This window comes from Sinohyriopsis cumingii, chromosome 15, assembly GCF_028554795.1.
Source record: "Sinohyriopsis cumingii isolate HCF-2022 chromosome 15, ASM2855479v2, whole genome shotgun sequence".
Taxonomy (NCBI): Eukaryota; Metazoa; Mollusca; class Bivalvia; order Unionida; family Unionidae; genus Sinohyriopsis; species Sinohyriopsis cumingii.
Window position 1 is genome coordinate 69,572,745 of NC_142975.1, and position 17,668 is coordinate 69,590,412.

At 36.5% G+C, this 17,668-nt stretch overlaps 1 long non-coding RNA gene across 1 annotated transcript; it reads right to left on the reverse strand.

Annotated features, from left to right (window-relative positions):
• Positions 1–6,023: 6,023 nt before the first annotated feature.
• Positions 6,024–15,165, reverse strand: LOC149782027 (uncharacterized). Its single transcript, XR_016414203.1, has 2 exons — positions 15,078–15,165; positions 6,024–11,644 (listed from the first exon to the last, which is right to left on the reverse strand). It is a non-coding gene; the product is annotated as an uncharacterized LOC149782027 (long non-coding RNA).
• Positions 15,166–17,668: the final 2,503 nt, after the last annotated feature.

Genomic DNA, 17,668 nt, shown 5'->3' on the forward strand with positions numbered 1-17,668 from the left:
TGTGGACTTACCCCAAAAATTCCATAATAGTATGGGATTCGTTTGTTTGCTACTTTGTAAGCAAAGAACATTAAAGTTTTTGAGAGAGAGAGAAAACAAATTCATGTGAGTTTGAGAGATAGGGAGCATTTAAGTGACAAGAGAGGTCGAGTATCCGTGTGTGTGTGTGTGTGTGTGTGTGTGTGTGTGTGTTATTAGATTAGACAAAGTATTAAAAGTGAGGTTGAAGTCCTGGTTATTAAACCTCTGTATTTAAGTTTAAAAACTGATTATCTGTGCAAACAAACACCATCAAACACAACTAATTATAAATCAAACGATTACATAGTAAGAAGGAAAACGAAATATTTCTTAACAGACTTTTCTGCAAGCTTTTCGTTATTAATATTTACCTTAAAACCCAACTCTTTTAAAGTGCAAAGACATCAGATTAGTCTCTAATCGTACGTATTCAGACTGACTATACCTGGCGTGCCTTTAAGACATTTTCGGGCCACTGATTCACGAATAAGCGTCTTACAGGTGTTAACCATGAATAATCTAGCCAACCCTGTCAAAAATGTGATTTACTTACCGCACGACCAAGGGCTATTTAGAGATTATAAATATCAACGTCTTATTGATTTTTGTAGTTAATATAAATTTTCAAGTTGAAGTGAGTTGTGCTTTCTTATGTTACGTGTTCAGACTCGAATAAACAGTAACAAAAAAAAATTAAACGGTGAAAACAATAAGCTTTTAAAAATTTAGCAAATAATTTATTTCCCTGGAAAAATACTGTAAAAATGAAAGAAAAAAAAGAAGTTACGGTTTTAAGAATCAAATCCAAAAATAATCCAAGAATAATCCACGAATTAAATTTTAGAAATTCTAATAATGAAATGTTCTAACGAATTCAAGTTCGAGTCCCAACGAAGAATCCAAAATGTAAGGCTATGCCGTGTACTGTAGTCAGTATGGTGTTGTATTTGTGAACCACAGATAATAATATTCCGGTGTTTGAATTCGGAATAAAATTTAAATAAATGTATTTGTCCAAGAATTCTGTATGAGCATTCAAATGTGTCCAAGAAAAAGAATTCATCTTTTAGAATCCAAATAAGTTGAATAAAAATTATACCTCTAAAATAACAGAACAAAGAAAACACCTTTATGTCCCAGTGTTTAGAAGCTCAATTGCGATCTCTCTCTCTCTCTCTCTCTCTCTCTCTCTCTCTCTCTCTCTCTCTCTCTCTCTAAGCATCACTATTAAAACTAACTAATACGCAATTTCGGAAAGCCCAGAATTGCGAAATGGAGGCTGTTTTATATATATAAAAAATCACGTAGTTCACGTATGACCTTGATTAAAAAAACCTATCATTTTACTATGATAATAAAAAAAATAAAAAGTTGTCTACTTCTCTAACTGATTTCTAAATCAAGATCGGGAACTAGGTCAGCTTTAGGTGTTTACAACTGAATAGTCAAGGTCAAACTATTTTCTGAAAAAATATCGAGTTGCTAGTGAACAAAACTACATTATTTTGATATGTAATGAAATAATGAAATTAAAAATAAAGATTTTAAAACTTACAAACAATTAAATCAAATACAACTTAAATCAAATATACGTAACAGTTTGTCAAATAGATTTTCAGGGCCATTGTGATTACAATTCTTAAATATATAATTGCTCTTCTCAATTCTCCTATCGAAATAGCAATATTTAAGTCCTCAAACAAAATCTATAAGTCACCCTGTACATAATAATTATAGAAATCGATTTCTTCATTAGCTAGAGTAAAACTTGGGTTATCAGGCAAAGCCCGTATGCCTGATAACCCACGTTTTACTTCTAGCTAATGAATAAATCGATTTCTAACATTAATTATTATTAGAATCCACGTGTGTCCGACATTTATAAAAGGCTGTAAGATTCATGTATTGATATAGCAGGTATTTGTTTAATAACACAGCCCTTCAAAAGGTGCCAGTATTCCTCAAAATTCCACTCACGAGCATCTATTAGTTTAGTCGTTCAGCCATCTTTAAATCTCCGTCTGTCAAACAAACCATTTACCCAACCATACAGCAGAGGTTGTCTATCAATCGATCGATCAGTCGAGAGAGAGAGAGAGAGAGAGAGAGAGAGAACATCCGTGTCTCTGTGTATAAGAGTAAAACAATTAAAAAGCTGTTTGCAAACGATTAGGTTAGACAAAGTATCAAAACATATTAACAGTGCCCGATCAAGAAATATCGGGAGAGGGGGGGGGCTAAACAAATAGGCCAGGGGTCTGTCGGACGGACAACCATCCCCTTCGGGCAGATGACCAGGAGGATAAGCCCTAGGAAGATTCTTTATTTTCTAGGGCATAATTTGACCTACCTAACTGTAAAAAAAAAACAACTTAGACCAAGATACGTTCCGGTTGTTTCACTCTGTTGTTGTTTTCTTTGGGGGAGGAGGCAAGGGCCATTATTAATAAACCATTTTACCCTGTCACATAAATTAAAGCAAAAAATGAGGGCTGGAGAGAGAGAGCAGTTATGACCGACGGCTCCATCGGTTCATCCGATCTGTTCATTAAATCTTAAAGGTCAGCGGGTCAGCATCTGACAACGGTAAAATATACGTTAAAGCCTGCTGATGAAATTTAAATGATAACTACAACTGAAGTAACTAATTACTAAAAGTATTCTCCTTAAAGGAACTGTTTTAGTATTTTTTAAATGAATTCAGGCACGGAACGTCAGATGAAAAACTTGTAAGCCTAGCAAAGTTCTGATGAAGTTATTTATCTTAATTTCACAATCGTCAAAATCTTCTCGTATGGACCGAAAATGCAAGCAACATTTGTATCGACTTGAAACGAATGATTATGTTCATGCATGCGTATTACCGTTGGAGACACTTAGAAGGAAATTAACCGTATCCGTATGTTCGAGGTAAAACTTCACAGGTTCCAGCTGGGTTTTTTTTAATATTTTTTTTTAATTTTATTTTTTTTATTCTTGATTCTTTGTGGAGGGGGGGGGGTAGGTTTACAACTTCTAGGTTAAACCTACGGTCAATCCACCTGCAGAAATAGCCGAGGTTGTCCGAATATATTGCTATTTCTTCTGTGCTATGACATTTTAGGCAAATACATCCGACGAATGTTTTTGTCTCGCAGAAAAAGCCGAGATATTCCGATAAGTGTAGCGAGTATTTACATGATGATCATAATCTGAACCATCATAGTTTAAAATCCATATGGGAGTCGCGGCAGCTCAGTTGGTTGGGCGTATGACTTGTAATCGAAGAGTGATGGGTTCGATACCCACCCAGGCGAGCCCAGATCGACTGCCTACGCGTGTCCTTAGGAAGGGCACTTAGTTCCCATTTCCTGGAAATGATATTGCCAAAAATGGATTTTAGAAATGACCTTTGAAACAAACGAAAGCAAAACAGAGATCAAATATCGAAAATATCGAAATAAAATCTCATCCACGAAATAAATCAGTTCATATGCTACTCATTATAGTTAAACGCTAATATAATTTGTTTTGTAGATGATACATCCTGGTTTGAATATTTCGTGCTGATTGCGACCAGAGCTAATATAATTTGTTTTGTAGATGATACATCCTGGTTTGAATATTTCGTGCTGATTGCGACCAGAGCTAATATAATTTGTTTTGTAGATGATACATCCTGGTTTGAATATTTCGTGCTGATTGCGACCAGAGCTAATATAATTTGTTTTGTAGATGATACATCCTGGTTTGAATATTTCGTGCTGATTGCGACCAGAGCTAATATAATTTGTTTTGTAGATGATACATCCTGGTTTGAATATTTCGTGCTGATTGCGACCAGAGCTAATATAATTTGTTTTGTAGATGATACATCCTGGTTTGAATATTTCGTGCTGATTGCGACCAGAGCTAATATAATTTGTTTTGTAGATGATACATCCTGGTTTGAATATTTCGTGCTGATTGCGACCAGAGCTAATATAATTTGTTTTGTAGATGATACATCCTGGTTTGAATATTTCGTGCTGATTGCGACCAGAGCTAATATAATTTGTTTTGTAGATGATACATCCTGGTTTGAATATTTCGTGCTGATTGCGACCAGAGCTAATATAATTTGTTTTGTAGATGATACATCCTGGTTTGAATATTTCGTGCTGATTGCGACCAGAGCTAATATAATTTGTTTTGTAGATGATACATCCTGGTTTGAATATTTCGTGCTGATTGCGACCAGAGCTAATATAATTTGTTTTGTAGATGATACATCCTGGTTTGAATATTTCGTGCTGATTGCGACCAGAGCTAATATAATTTGTTTTGTAGATGATACATCCTGGTTTGAATATTTCGTGCTGATTGCGACCAGAGCTAATATAATTTGTTTTGTAGATGATACATCCTGGTTTGAATATTTCGTGCTGATTGCGACCAGAGCTAATATAATTTGTTTAGCAGATTACACTGTTAGAACTCTTTGGTCTTAAACTAAGTAACAAATAAGAGAGAAAACCAACAAATTAAAAAAAAATCAACAAATATTTTTTCTCATGAATACAAATTGAAAATTTACAAAGATCTTACAGTATTGTGCATTATATCATAAATAGGCCTAAAATTTGTATCACAATTCCAAATATATGAAGTTCCACTTGAATTCCAGGAATTCCAGTGGTATTCAAAATAAGTTCCAATATTGAATGTGTTGATGTGCCTACAGTCTATAACGTGCTAATGTGCATATGCCCTGGATTCTGACGATATGCTAACAGCCTTATGATGCTTCACAATAATATAATACAACAATGTCCTTGTCTGAATTCACTATAATTCCAAATTAATGTTCCAGTCCAAGAATATCATTGAGCACTTTGTAATTCTAGTGATTCTTGTTTGAATAAATAAATCGACTCAAATGAACAACTGAACACAATAAAGACGATTCAGCTTCGAATGTTAAGGCAAGAGAGAGTAATTTTCAAGCAAACAACATCATATAAAAGCTAAGACAATAAAAGAGCCAGGATATAGGTCAGCCTCCTCTCTAAAACATTCAAAGTTGTCAACACGTTTAGGAATTTCCAAGTGGAAAACTGATGTCATAGACTCCGATTTAAATAAACATGTTTAGCTAAATTAATAATGACCTGAATATTCACTATATAATCTTAGAGAAATATTAGCCATGTATTATGTTGTTTACAAAAATAAATGTTACTGATCAGTTACACCATGAACTTGATTTTGGACAAGGTCAAAAACAAAATATAGATGTACATAACATACAATTTTAAGAAAAGCCAACAAATAATACAAATTAAATATATATTACAACGCTTCCTAGTTATTTGTTCTTGCTGATTGCGTCCCGAGCAACCATGCACGCACCAACATTAACATTCGTCCTAAGTCAGAGTTTATGAAGGTTACATTTTGTTGTACTTAGCACTAGAACGTTGGTACTAGTTACATCATAATTCACACAGTACTCATACCTTTTTATGATGTATTGAAAGTTATGTCCTTTTCGATCGGCGTATAAGTCAAATTTCAATTCAAATACAGAGTTTTGGGCATATTATAAACTAGGATTGTGGTATAACGGAATTCAGGAAATGACTAAAAAAATCAGTGAGTTCCCGTAATCACTATTTCACTAAGTACTTTAGTAGCATCTATGAAACGTTAAGGAATTTCACAAAATTGCTGCCAAAATTTTAAATGAATTTAATCAAGTCTCCGCGTTTTTATTCTTGGATTATTAGTGTAACGGCGCCCTCTTAGTAAGACAGGTGGTTAATTGGATTTGGATGACGTTACCTAGAGGATGACCTCCCTCGAGTTTATAGCCGGGTGGGAGTGGATATATAGAATATCAACAGATAACTGAGCAAGACTATAAAGACGAAATGATACAATACGAGCCCTCTTAGACAAGAAATTAACCAAATTTAATCAATAACAATTAATAGAGGCAACTCCAATTAAATCTAAGTTAAGTCAACAGAATTTAAAAGCAGTATCTAATTTGGATTTATTTCATCAAAATAACGAGTGGTGAAAAGAGCGCAATGTCCACGACTGATTGCATCACCTTCCTCTCTCGGCCCGTGTATCACGTCTTCCTATTATTGTCTTCCTATTCTGAATGCTTCATCTCTTCCCGGACACCCCAGTCCTCATCTATTTCCAGACATCCGACTTCAGACTGGACTGTCTCTCCCAGAAAGCTGTTTCCTTAAATGACAAAATTATCCCTAAATCTCTATACGTATCACTTTCTATATCTACATAAAATTTCCTCACTTACTCAGAAGCATAACTAGCTATCCAAACACTGCATAAATTCTTACCTAATTCGATAGATCATCACTCTCGCTTCACAGGGACCGACTATAAATTAACATATGAGCGGTGTATCTAACATTACCGTATTTCTTTTCCTACGCTACCGCATGTTCGATTATTATCGCAAACAATTCCCAAACTCTATTTCACAGCAATCCCTAACCTACACGGTTATTTAAACATTACAAAATCAGCTATAACATGCGATTATCGTTAACTCACGATAATCAGTATCCTCCTAACAAACAAAGGAAATTATTTCATATAACCCTATGAAATCCTACACATATGAAAATTGGGATCGCATGCAATCCGTCAATTATATCAATGACCTAGTAACTGCCAAATTAAAGAGATAAATTGCATAACAACTCTAGCATCAACAGATTTCCAGACAATTAAATAAACGATACATAATATGGATCCTAGTCATATCAAACACATTTGCATAAAACAAACAATCAAAAATAGAAAATTACGTGAAAAATTAAAATTGCGTACCTTAATGCTATCCTTTTTCATAAATTGTGCGTTCTAGCACTAAAACCTGTCTTTTCTTACAAGAAAGCAACATAGTCCCTTTCCTTGTTTAACGAGGAAAGCGATATTTCATTTAGGAGACTCTGAGTGAAACTTCTCAGAAAATTTCGGAGTAAAGAATTTCGACCAAGGTCGTCACTTTAAATTTACATTACTTCCAAAGTGTACGCCTTAATTTACTCTGACCAACAGTAGGCAGCGGATCCTAGATTTTTTCCCAAGATAATCGATCGTTTCTTTCGTCAGCTCTTGGACAGACTAGAATCTCTGACCTACGTTGCAATCAATCTCCTTTGAGAATGAATATTTGACATGGGTTCTTATCAAACGGTTATGGTTGGTATCTCAAATGTTTAATTTCTCAGGACAGCGTTGTGATGCCCTGGGCAAATCTTAATGAGTCGTAGATGTTGGCCGTTTAAGTTTAACACTGACATGGGGGGAGGGAAAGAAAAGAAAGGTCGAAGTGACCCTTCACAAAGACTTCTCTGGCTTAAATGTGATGAAATTGTAATGCTCAATGCATTCAACTTTAAGATTCAATACTATTCAAAATTCGACACTTTACAAGTAGACAGAGGTATTGTATGTATATATAGTTATTAATGTTCTCCGAATTGTAAATTTTCGTATCATGTTCTTTTGCTCTTTTATACCTTTTAAAACAAACGAATTGCTTATCAACATAGTTATGATAATATGTAATATGTACTATCCGTAATAGTAGCCATTGAAAAATAAAAAATTATTAGAAATTTGGAAAATAAAACAGTAAGTATATTACAGAGTTGTACTGGCGAAGCTTCGGCAGAACAGGTACAACGGATATTTTCCACAATAAAACCATCATTTGATATCCCCAGATACTCCAGCACTAGATTGTTGTCACCATTCTAACATACTTTAGAAAACTGTCGAGAAGACGGTATTCAATGCAATTATCCATGGCACTACGTCACCTGGACATAGAATACAATTAACTTTTACGATATATTCTCAACATTTGTTTCTCAGTACTGACCTTTCCACTGTACAATCAATACATATCTTATGTTAATCTAAAATACCATCAAAGACGACTTCACGGTTTAGTTCTTGTCAAAGGTTCACTTGCATTTTTTCTAAAGGCTGAACTGTAAACAGAACAGCATGTAAGCAGAACACAGATTTCACTTCCGGATCATCACCAAGGCCTTATTACTCACTGTGCACTGTCAACGAAATGCACACGGACAACCACACCCTGAGCTCGTATTCTCAAGAATAAACAATTACCTTTAAATCCCTTCTATCACCATCAAAATGAGAGAAGAAACAGTAGACTAGAACTACATTCGTTGGTACTGCGCCGGAACATTAAATTGTGACCTGATTCCACCTGGGGGATCATAATGTCGTAATAGTGAATATCGTAGATATGGCTGCCGAAAATTGTAACTGTTTGACCAATCAGAACAAGCGTGACATTTGCTAGTGTATTAAAATAATGATTTTACTGAACATGTTTATAAAACAAATTAGACTTTTTTTACAATGTGATGTTAAATGAAAATGCATAATTTTACTGAAACATTATTCTTGGAGTGGGCAGACTTTGTCGGTATTGAGCATATGAAGATAGGTGTATGGGGATAAACATCAAGAATTATGCTCCCCCTTCGGTTTGTTTACATTAAGCGGATATGATTTGATCTCTTCCCTTGAGAAAGTATTGACATCATCGAGATAATGACGTCATAATCAGCGTAATATGACAAAGACTTTAGGCTTTTATGCTACTATTGCTGACTGTTACAAATGTTACAATGATTGGCCTTAATGGTGTGGGTTGGTATTTTTGTTGCTTGTTTACTAACATAGTAAACCTTCTTCAGAATGTGGAGCGCTTTTATTTTGCTAATTTTTATTATATCCCTTTGGCGAACGGGGGGGGGGGGAGGGCAAAACGCTCCATTTAACAACTTTTTGTAATTTATGGCATGATTTACATGATTGTGTTTGCAGTTGGAGAATTTATTTAAAGTATGCGTTACGTCTGGCATAATGGAATGATGTTTCGTTACAGTGAACAAACTATTTACGAGAAAAATGAAAAATGGTAAAAATTTTAAAAGGGGCATTTTGCCCCTATGGTGGGGCAACACGCTACCTCAGCCGCATTTTGCCTCACAATGCATTCGACATCTGTAAAAATCTGTAAAACTACAGGCATACTATTGAACTGTAAAATCAAGTATTATTTCTATATGGACATGTTATATATGACAAAGATGCTAAAACTACATATTGTTGCATCATTCAAATTAACACAGCAATGCGGATAACAAGCAGCTACAACAATGCTCAAGTCTAAATTGTCCCTAACTTCCACCGTCAATGAAGACAATGACAAAGCCCAAAAGTCTTGAATGTTCCTGGCAAATTCTTCATTACTCACAATTAGCACATCAAAATTGCATCTTGATGGTGGTGTCACAGGATTCATGGCACCACCTGGAACATTCCTTGCACTGAGACCAAGAATCTTCTTTTTAGGGATCATCACTTCCTTCATATTCAAATTCGCAGTTTCCACAAATGTTGTTTTTATTATATGTTGTGTTTGCTGACAAGGCAAGATCATGTTTGGCAACTGTCTTTGGACTCGAAGCCTTTTTTCCCTTTTCATGGTCCTCTATTCAAGTTGTCTTCATAATCTTAGATGGTTTTCTACCTATCTTTTTGTCCTCTCTACATGTCTGCTTCTTGCTTCTTTTTCTTCTGTATTTCCTTCCGTTTTGAAACTTTGGTTTCATTCCGTTTGCTCCCACTTGCCTGTACAGAACTATAACATTTGCCTTTTGTATTTATCGTCTTTCTTTGCTTTTCAGTAAGCATCTTTTTATACGGTGATGATGTTCAGTTCATTGATGATTTTGCCTTTCGCCTTCTTGTGCGCTGACTGGATATTCTAGGCTTTGGCGAATGTTTAAGCAATATGTTCATAAATGCTGAATCGTCTGCATTTTTGCATTGTTTATGAGATACCCCCAAGGTAGCATTTACTGTTCTTCCAGCAAGAATAGCTTCGTCAAACATTTTCTGATTGCCTGCCTCCTCGACGGTGGTGGCAGAGTGATGTGTTTGTTGATTATCAGGTGATTGAGTATAAATTATTTTGTCTGTCTCTGGATTATCCGACCCATCCACAGTGGCTGTAGAACTACCAGTTAGCAGAAATTCAACCTTTTAGCTGGGTTCAGTCAATGTGTCTGCATTGTCAGAAGTGGTCATAACGTTACTAAGCGACTGATCATCAACTGACATATTTCCCTCATTCGATGTTTCTGTATCGCCTGCCCCACCAGCAATAGCTATAGGAATACCGACTGATTGCTTGTCAGCTGTCTTGTCCTCTTGAACAGATGTTTCTGTATCACCCGACCCCTCTGACATGTATATGCAGCCAGTAACCGAGAGGTGATCAGCGGTCGTATTTGATTCAATCAGTTATGATGACATAGGTAGTGCTTGTTTACATGCATTAGGCCTATCTGATACTGGCTGAGGTTCATCAGTTACCATAGAAGGAGCGAAATCGTCATCTGTGAACTTATTTGGATTAAAAGGCCAAAGTCTGCATGCTTCAAAACCAGTGATAGCTTTGCGTAAATTGGCAGATCGGTTATATCTTGCAGATTTTTTAGCAACTTCAAATGCACTTATTCGTCGTCCTGGATTGCTTGTCATCCAGTTTCCAGACTCCAAATTGAAGCACTTTTTGGTGCCTTGAAAAACGTGACATCATGAGGCTGGAGCCGATGTGTGCAATGGGGAGGAAAGGTTATCAACACAGTCTCTTTCTCGCGTGCACAGAGAACAGCTTCCAATGTTTTATGGCTATGGTGCCCATCAAGAAGAAAAATATGTGGAGAGTCCTTCGTACATTTCACAAAACAAGTGAAATGTTCCAGCCATTGCAAGAAAATATGACTGTCTGTCCACCCACTTGGGCTACACAAGCTCAGTGCTCCGGCTGGTGCGCCATTCATCAGTGATGGAGCCATTCGTTTATGTGGATAGATAAATGCTGGCGGTGCAATGGTACCGGCCGCATTCATGGCATATACTACAGTAATAGTTTTACCACGTTCACCGCTTGTAACATTACCAACTGATCTAACACCTTTTGATGCAATGATGTTTACTGGGTTGTGGACAGTACTAATGCCTGTTTCATCCATGTTCCATATTCCGAGACTATCAGCAAGTGTTGCATCAAGAGAGTCCTTATATACTGGTAAAAATTGACTACCTGTGGCCGGTTAAAGCCCACGACTCTGCTGACACTGGTTGCCTCTGGAGCTCTAATGGCTATATTTGGAAGCCTTTTCATAAAGCCTTTCAGCTAATCAATACCTGCTGCACTGCCTTGAAATGGATGGTTTTTAATAGTCAGATGAAATGTTAAGTCGCATGCCAAACGCCGAACGTCAATAGTGTTAAGTCCAAATAATGCCTTCATGGATTGGATGTGCTAAACTAGAAGTAACTCGTAATCACGCTTGAAAACAGTAATCTTACTTCCCAGTTTTGACACTCCAGGTTGCGAAACCTTCGAATCTCCATGTCTGCGCAAAGTTTTAGCTGGAGTTACATAATTCCTGGCAGCAGCTTTCAGTGACGTTCCAGAATGAATTGCTTCAACAGCCGCTATTAGAGATGGTGTCCCATAATTTCCTCGATCAGTTTTCCTTCTGTAAGTTCGCACCATCTGCAAAAAAGTATAGAATAATTTTAGGCATATGAACGGCTAGTCAAAAAGTGTACATTTAAACAGTTATGGGGCAACACGCCCCCAATCGTACAACATTGACAATTTAACAATAGGCGGAATTACCAACTGCTGCGAATCATGAAATATTATACACAATGCATCTCTATACCATGATGTTTAAAAACATACATACCCTGTTTTCTTAAGGTAGTTCCAGTCAAAAATACTGCAAACAAATGGAATGAACACTTTTACAGGAAGATGCAAAAAAAAAGTCATATTCTTGCGTAGAAAACATGCGTGCGGTTGCATCCAACAATGGCCACCATTCACAAGGCCTGTCTAACCTGGGCAAGCTTGCTGTATAAAGACAAGTCCTTTTTCTAGCGCAGGGGCGTCAGGATGGATTGGGGGCGTTTTACCCCATGGAGGCGATTTGACCCCCTCTACCCTACATATTTCACAGACAATGATGCTGAAATAGATCTTTTCACTTCGCGTGTATTTTTAGCAACAGTCTAATTATATAAATCTGAACTAAAACAACCACTTTCAATCGATCAGATTTACTGGAGTACCTACCCAGGCCTGGCCCTAGGATGTGCGGAGCCCAAGGCAGCATGAGGGCCCCAAGGCAGCAAGCGATGCGCGCGGGGCCCAAGCAAACAAACAAATGCGTTGCGAAGTAGCGCGGGGCCCAAGGCGGTTGCCTCATTCGCCTTGCCCTAGGGAAATCTGAGTAATTTCGCTCTATTTCCGTAGATTTGCAATGATTGTTTTAGACATTCATGGATTATGCGAATTTCTTACGAGTTTCATTACTCTGTTAAATCCCTCTATGCTGTGTAATGTAGCCGTAAAATATTGCGTACATGCACGTTTAGCCTATTCACAATGTCTTTGTGAAATAGTATACAGAGTTTCCTTAATGTTGTTGTTGTTGTAAGGTTAAACGCCATTTTTCAGCACAGGATAAACTATACATGACGGCCAGTATAAATGGTGGAGGAAGAACCCCGGAAAGAACCACCGACCCACGAGAAGCTATGGGCAAACTTTCTCACATACCCACATTGGCCGAACCCAAGACTCGAACCCACTCGGCCACTCGGGGCCCCTTTCCTTAATGTAATTTGCTCGGTCTTTTACGCATATTGGGTGCGATTTAAACAGGTTTACGGTATTATATGGTACGTGATTTTTACTAAACTGTATTAAGGTGTTTACGGCACATCAACACATGTATGTTACTTATTGTCAAAACAACTGCTAGTAAGTACTTTGCACAAGGGCACATCATGACTGATTTTATGCTGGATTCTAACTCGCACTTAGGTCGCCAGTCCGGCACGTTAACATCTGACCCATAGCGACTACTGAACATTATGTAATCCCTAGTGAATTAACATGCAAAATTACATTTTCTTCACAAGAGAATGGTTTTTAAATAGTAAACGACTTAATAGTTACAACCACAAAAAAAAAAAAACACAGTGAACTCCGCAATACTTTGTTTAGTCGAAAGTAATAAGAATTGTATGCATATGAGAGAGAGAGAGAGAGAGAGAGAGAGAGAGAGAGAGAGAGAATAGCTATAAGAGAATACCAGGGTCTGTGTGCGTAAGACTGCACACACTTATGAGATTTTTGTTTTTAAATATTTAAAGAAAAATAATCTGAACATGATTCTTTCATTCAGAAAATCGCATCCTGCCACGTAAATAAATGTAGTTCTTCCGCATTGAAATACCGTCTTCCTCATAACAAACATTTGAGGAAATGTGATACTTTAATAACTTTATTAGAATATATTAGAATATATTAGAATTATGATTGATAATCCATAATGTTTAAATACTCGTTATAATTCATAATGTGCAAGCAAGCATTGTCCTGAGTATGACATGGAGCGTACTCTGTTTTTGCTTGGATCTTTTTGATCCTGACGTGGCTTATGTTAGTGACTCCATTGATTATGATGTACATAGCCAAATAACGCTCATCCTTAGCCATCACGAAATTTCTGAAAATCGATTTAGTTGATCCGACTGTTAGAATACTGTTTCGTTAATCTCCGTCGGTAAAGCATTAAAAGCGAGGCCAAACAGCTGGTTAATAAAGCCTTGATATTTTTGTAATTTTGTCTTTATTCCCCCCCCCCAAAAAAAAATCAATGTTCTACTTAACATCAATACAAATAAAGAGTATCAATTACATTAAGATGATAAGCCAATAAGCCGATGATCTTTCTTGAATGGCTTACCACAAGTATTTAGATTTTTAATAATTCGTCTTAAAACCTGTCCCATTTTATGTGCGAAGACTTCAGTTTAACCTAGTGTCATCCCTAATCTGTGTAACAGCGCGTGTCAGGTATCTTTTCCACAAAGAGTAGAAATGCAATGTATCCATTACGAAAAAAAATTATATTCTAAACAGAACACAGTGTACATCGCATCTAAAATTACTTAGTTCAATGAGATGAAAGTTGAGCATCAATTGCAATTACGTCATCGTTTAAAAATCAAGATGACTTAATATTGTACATGTATATTATCGCCGTTACCCGTGGCACACAACAGCTAAATCTCAATTAATAATGCAGTTAGAATGAATTATTACGTGTCACCATTGCGATGACATTAATAGTCACTGTCAAATGAAGCTATTCTTTCTAACCTTAGCATGATACCAAGTAGTCTTTGTTTTCTAAATGATTGATTTCAAATATAATTAATGTCTAACCCAAAAACATTTTAATAAAATCCGCGGGTTATTTTTAACTTCCGATATACTATTTAAAGATGTTTTATTATTACGCACATTTTTAATTCTGTGAATTTTACTACAATACAGTAACGGTTGGTGATCATAATTCTCGTCAGAAATGTCCTAATTTGCTTTTTAATAACATGTAAGTAATACATACATATCATGTGATAATGAAAACCTAAAGCAGAACTAAACAACTGAGGTATTTCAAGTTCAAATATATTAGGAAAACAATAATATATTTCATTCTTCTATCGTATCCAAAATAGTCTTTAATATAAAAGATCAAACATATCAATTGATTACGATGACTACTACAGGAACGAAATACACTGTTTGCCGTGTGCAAATGTTAGCTAGAGCACGAGGGAAAAATCCGAGTACTCAACTAATTTGCTTTTGCCGTTAAACGTGAGCACACAGTAAACTATATATATGATCGGCAATCATGGATTCTTTACATTTATTTGTTACCTTTTTGTTATTCAAGCAGTAAAACCTTACAGTCAATAAACTACATGTTAATTGGAGGTACGTTGCTGGTAAGATTTAAAAGTTAATTGTATATAATATCTTTCTTCAACATTGTGCGCGAAATAGGTCTGATTCACCTACGTTCAGATGACTGTAACATACAGACACAAGTTTGATTGTATACCTGCGTATTGTCGTCTTTGATGATGGCGAAGGTGTCTTACGGTCGATTCAAATATATCTGCCTTCTCCAATTTGCCGCGACGAGCGCCCTGAAACATAAAACTAGAAGATAGATTGCGATATATATGTAAGCGATTCAGGGCACTCAGGCGTGTGACACGCAGTAGGTTCATATGAAAGCGTGGGAAAGTGGCAAAGACGGCTCCGCAGAGCTAGTTTGAGGAGGAAAGATGGATGACATGTCAAATAATAGTAACTAGCCACATAAGACCGGGTATATCGTTTCGAAAGAAGAAAAGAAATGCACAATGGGGGAAAAGGAATCAACAACCAAATTTTAATGTCGCAAATTGGAGTTTTATATCACCAGTATTTTCCCTGCCTGATCACAAACACACACAGAGTATGACGTCACACGCACAAATCTCTTCAGCTAAATTTAAAATTAATATCATTGTGATTAATCTTGTTTTTATGGCAACCGATAGATTGATCTTTTTATATGCAAATACAGTAGAATCTGGAGAGTAATGAACTCAAATTTATGTTTGCGGTTCTAACTATTAAGTACTTTTTTCTCCATTTTTGTCCCCATTTTGAACTCTTAATAACTTAACTCTGTCCAGAACATAACAAATTGTAACTATCCCATTACGTTCTTTAACGATGTATTTTGCTACAGTGTCTATTATAGAATCTAACACATAATGAATAGATAAGAACTGAAAAAGTCGAGTGTTTCTGTGCGCCATGTTCTTTTGTGGAGATGAGATTTGAAGGCACAGACAAGGAACATGAGGCTGATTTTCACAGATTAGTTTTATATACATCCACCCAAGAAAAACAAATTGACAGAAAAATAACTACATATGTATTTTCCTTTCCTAATACTTCGTTATAAATGAATAACCGGTTGCAGTTTTATGTGAAAGAGAAGAAAAAAATACGAGTTTTGTGACAGAGAATTATGCCTTAACTAAAGATATGATATTAATCAGAATAGACCAATGGGAAAACACACGCTTCGATGGACTCGGACAAATGAGGACCTGTAGCAAGCAGCGTATTGTACTTAAAGTTAGCATTATGGCTGTCGCTAGAGGCATATCATTTTAACAGTACTCGCCAGAGTGAAGAAACATAAATAGATTATGTTTCTCAGCGACGAGATCTCTCTCAGTTTTAGTGAGAATGTATCTAAAGCTCTCAATAAGTGAACGGATTTTCCCACATTTTCTTTTCTTGTTTTTTTTTTCTTCTTTTTTTTCTTTCTTCTTTTTCTATTTTTTTTATTGGGTTGAGGTGGCGGGGCACTGTTGCGGATATGCCAAGAAAAAAATGGAAATTTGTTCCTGATCTGAATTCATAATGTTCAAATGGTAATTTCCTTTGAATTTCGTTATCTAATACTTATTTTTCTTTCCAACCAGTCTATAATGTACTACAAACTGGAGGACTGAATTTTAGAAAACTATTTTTCTTTCCAACCAGTCTATGATACACTGCAAACTGTGGGACTGAATTACAGGAAATTAGCGGTTTTTTTTGTAACTCTTGCAATCTTTTCAAATGCAAATGACTGGTTGACAAAAATAGATCATTATATATCATAAATCCTAGATTTATCTTTTATGTTATCAATATCGATCCTCTCAGTGATTTCTTTTAAATTCAGGCAATGTCTCAACTGGCTCGAAAAGCATAAATTTCGATTTTGCAACATATTCATGGATACTTATAAATTACTACCGCGGTAATGCACTGTTATAATATCACATTAGAAAGTACAGTGGTTGTAGCCGCAGTGGCTCAGTTAGTACACCGTCAGACTCCGAATACAAGGTAGTGGGTTCAATACCTGCTCAGGTCATCCCTGAGTCATCCCTGAGCAGGTATTGCATCAACTGTTAAAGCATGTTGCTGTGAAAAAGCACTTTGCTCCCATTTTTCTGGGCATGTGTGCTGCTGTGTGATAGTGTGTGTGTGTCTGTGATTTGGATTTTTAACGTAGCTTTTAAAAACAATTCAATCATATCGCTACGATGTCTGCAGTGTGGCAGTTTATAGTGATGTCTAGCATTGGGGCATCGTGCCGCAGACATGTAGCATGATGTCCCAGCCAGTCACATTATATATCCTGACCTGTCCTAACACTAACCTCTTAATGCTGAGCGCCAAACGAGGCAGCTGTTGTACCATTTTTATAAGTCTTTGGTATGACTCCGCCGGGAATCGAACCCACGACCTACCGCATCCGAGGCGGACGCACTAACCACTAAGCCACCGGTGCGGTCATTTCCTGGGCATACTGTAGCCAATAATGCGTTAAAAGCACCTGTTAGCAGCACACACACCCCACCCACCCCTACCCCCCAAAAAAGCAGTTCAATCACTGTTTTACTTCTCATCGAGTCCGTCATACTATACTTCTGCCTTGAAGGCATCGAGTAGCATTGTTTTGAGCACGGAATGACTAGTATTGATCCTTGCACTCCTGTTTCTCAATAATAGGATTTGAGCTGTTACAGTTAGTAAAGTAACATTATTACTCGAATGTTTTAAACAATAAAGAGGGAGTGCAGATTTTTTTAT